Below are 3785 nucleotides of genomic sequence, written 5' to 3' on the forward strand. Positions count from 1 at the left end.
CACAAAATTTGATGTATCATCCAAATCCCACCACTCACATGTGAACAGCCCTACTTGAAAAGAAACCCTCACATCACATAAAGACTAAGCCGCGTGTAGAGGAGGTGTGAATGCAAGAGAATGGGATTGGGTTAATGTTTGCAAAATAAAAAGCTAATGGGCTCGGCAAGAGGAAAAATAGAGAGCGGACTGAATGTAGACTTGAGTGGGAACCAAATTCTGGCAAGGGTGTGAAAGGAGGTAAAAGAAAACCCTAAGGTTTTAATAGCGCCCTTCTTTATTTTTTGTAAATAAAAAATTTACCCTTCATGCTAGCTTTCTTCTCCCCTTCTCCTCACATTCGCTGGTGGCAGCGCTCGCCTTCTCTTGTGAGGGGTGACTAGCACATAACGGGGGCCGGCCAGCCAGCCACATTAACGAGTGGGCCTTTGCTGAGCTGGCACCCCCTCCCACCCAAAAAGCAACCTTAAGGTTGCCGACTGGGGTCGTGCCCCAGTTTTGCCGCCCAACCTGTGCAAAAGGCAACACGCTCAGGCAATGGCTAGGAGCAACCTCATGTATGCAACGGCTACTCCCTCAGCAAAAGCATAAAAAGGATCATGCTCAACGTTCTCCTCTCTTCTCTTCTCAGCTGTAGAAAAGGCGTTCTCTTCTCACAACAAGGTGCTTAATCATGCTTTGTGTAGATTAAGTTAATCATGTTTTATGTAGATTGTGCTTAATCATACTTTAATTAATCATGCTTTATGTAGATTGTGCTTAATCATACTTTAATTAATCATGCTTTGTGTAGATTGTGAATTAATCATGCTTTGTGTAGATTGAGTTAATCATGCTTTAATTAATCTTCTCTTCTCACAGCAAGGTGCTTAATCATGCTTTGTTTAGATTGAGTTAATCATGCTTTATGTAGATTATGGTTAATCATGTTTTACTTAATCATGCTTCGTGTAGATTGTGATTAATCATACTTTAATTAATCATGCTTTGTGTAGACTATGAATTAATCATGCTTTGTGTAGATTGAGTTAATCATGCTTTATGTAGATTGTGCTTGATCATGCTTTGTGTAGATTATGCTTAATCATACTTTAATTAATCATGCTTTGTGTAGATTGTGCTTAATCATACTTTAATTAATCATGCTTTGTGTAGATTGTGAATTAATCATGCTTTATGTAGATTGTGCTTAATCATGCTTTAATTAATCATGCTTTGTGTAGATTGTGCTTAATCATACTTTAATTAATCATGCTTTGTGTAGATTGTGCTTAATCATACTTTAATTAATCATGCTTTGTGTAGATTGTGAATTAATCATGCTTAATCTACTCTACAGCTATGACCAAATCTACCCACTTACATGCTTAATCTACCCACTCTAGGGAATAAAGTTAGTTATACTTACTCACTTACTGATGAGGCAATCACTTTTATGTGCTAAATAGGTTCACATCACGAGTCAGTTTCCCTTCCATGTTCCGAGATGAGTGAGGGGTTTAGGGAGGGTGACTAGTGGGGAAATTGAGGAGGATAGAGTGCCATGCACACAACAATCCCAAAACATTTACACTGCCATGATGACCGATCCTAATTGGGAGGGATGTTTGAATGATAACGGTGGGACTCTAACACATGGGGGAAATGTCCAACAACACGAAACCATTTCTATTAATCCACCACCTTACTCTAGTGACCATAGGGGTGTGAAACGAGCTCGTTCCACTTTGAAGGTTTCTACTTAGCACATGGACTTTCTTCTAGGACGGTTTCGGAGTTGTTTGGTATAGGTGATTCGAGCATGGACGGTTTCGGAGTTGTTTGTTATAGGTGATTCGAGCTCGTTCCACTTTGAAGGTTTCTACTTAGCACACATGGACATTCTTCTAGGATAGTTTCGAAGTTGTTTTGGTATAGGTGATTCGAGCATTGGGAAATACCTTCGTTGGTGTGCTTTGTACCCAAAGCATGTTAGAGAAAGTGCGCATTTCAGTCCCTTCTTCTGGGGAGTGCTTAAGCCAAATCATATTGGACTTTGAAAACATCATTGCGCTTCCCAATATGTGCGGAGCTATCGATGGCACCCACATCAAACTTCAAAGAAAGCCAGAGCTTGAGTATTTTCCAGCACAATATGTAAGTCATCATGGGTTACATAGTATTGTGGATTCCAAAAAGACATTTTGGAATCTTGTTTGCACGGTGGCGGGACCCATGACTCGACTCTTTTCAAGGGATCAGCTATCTATGCGCAATTGAAGGCATGCAATGTCCTTGGTAGCCCTCTTAAATGCATAGACGGCGTGAATATTAGACCTTACATCGTCGAGGATTCCGCTTATAAGCCAACAAGTTTCTTGTTGAAGGCATTCAAATCGAAAACAAGAGAGAACCTAGAGAAGAAAAATGAGTTTGATAAACAGATTGCCAAGCGAAGAGTGAAAGTCAAGAACACTTTTTGGGATCTTGAAAAACAGATGGCGTATACTCAGAGATTTGAATGTTGCTTTGCCCTTCATTCCTTCTGTGGTCGTAGTTTGTTGTGTTTTGCACAACTATGTGCAATTGCAAGGAGAGAGGAAACCCATTGATCAAGTCGATCCACACCCCAATGTCGATGAACCTCTTAGATGGAGGTGTACGAGTCGACAAAGGGCCATGGGCTTGCGAATGAGAACAGTTCTTTTTAATGATTACGTGAGACGAATGAGTTCCATTCTCACACAGGTAATATCAGATTTGTTGTTGTCAAAAAATATCTTTAACATTTCTCAGACTATGCCTAATGAAAGCCATTCGTTTTTGCAGGACACATGATGGAGAGGGTTTGAGGTGAGCTATTGGACGATGTCCCATTATTTCGTAGGATTTTTTAGGTTTTGTTATCTGTGTGTGTGTATGCATGTGAGCGTGTTCGTTTCTGTGATTGTGTGTGGTTTCGTATGTGTGTCATTTGTTTTATGTTTGATTGGGTTATTGTTTGACAGTGCATAATGTTTGTACTTTGCATGTGTGAAATTTTGTGTGTTCATCATTTGTATTGGCTTGTGTTAGTGTTATGTGTGAATCTCATGAGAGGTAGGTACTCTCTTGAGATTGTGTGTGCGCCATATGGCTTACATCATTGAGGTGGGCTCTCAATGATGGTCTAACAACCTGTGGAGGGTCGGGTTCAATTCTCGGGTGACTTTGACGGAGTGGTCTCCCCCCGTAGCACGCATCTAAGCAATTGCAAAAAAAAAAACGCTATTATATTCATATTTGCGCAAAAAATCGATCATAAATACATGTGTGTGTTTTTTAGGTCTCGTTGGTGGCTGGCCTCCCTTATGTGCTCAAGTATTTCGGCCAACTCCGGTCACCTTACCCGAAACTGACCAACCTCCTTATGTGCTCAAAACAATGGGTGGCAGAAGGCATATTCTAGGAATCTTGGGTGGGCTACAAAGTGACCTTAGGGTGGCCGACCTCCTATATGTGCTAAGGCTATCTGACCTCCTATATGTGCTTAGGGTGGCCGACCTCCTATATTTGCTAAGGCTATCTGACCTAAGCCTTGAAAAAGGCGATGAAGCATTGGCCTTCTCTGCGTTGAGCCTTCACGAAGGCAATGAAGCACAATGTTATTTTGTTTTTTAAAACTATTTGTTGCATTAATCCTTCTCTACACTTGGTGAGCCTCTGATAGGTGATGATATCTTCTCTGCACCACTTGGTGAGCCTCCCCGATCGGTGATGATCCACAAATTTTTTTTTTAAGGTTTAAAAAAAATTTAAACTGCTTG

At 40.8% G+C, this 3785-nt stretch overlaps 1 long non-coding RNA gene across 1 annotated transcript; it reads left to right on the forward strand.

Annotated features, from left to right (window-relative positions):
- The first annotated feature begins 508 nt into the window (after positions 1-508).
- LOC147614065 (uncharacterized) lies at positions 509-3427 on the forward strand. The gene is made up of 3 exons (XR_015263047.1): positions 509-663; positions 2809-2832; positions 3305-3427. It is a non-coding gene; the product is annotated as an uncharacterized LOC147614065 (long non-coding RNA).
- Positions 3428-3785: the final 358 nt, after the last annotated feature.

Source organism: Cibotium barometz, chromosome 42 (genome assembly GCF_041138505.1).
Source record: "Cibotium barometz isolate CiBa-2024 chromosome 42, ASM4113850v1, whole genome shotgun sequence".
Classification (NCBI taxonomy): domain Eukaryota; kingdom Viridiplantae; phylum Streptophyta; class Polypodiopsida; order Cyatheales; family Cibotiaceae; genus Cibotium; species Cibotium barometz.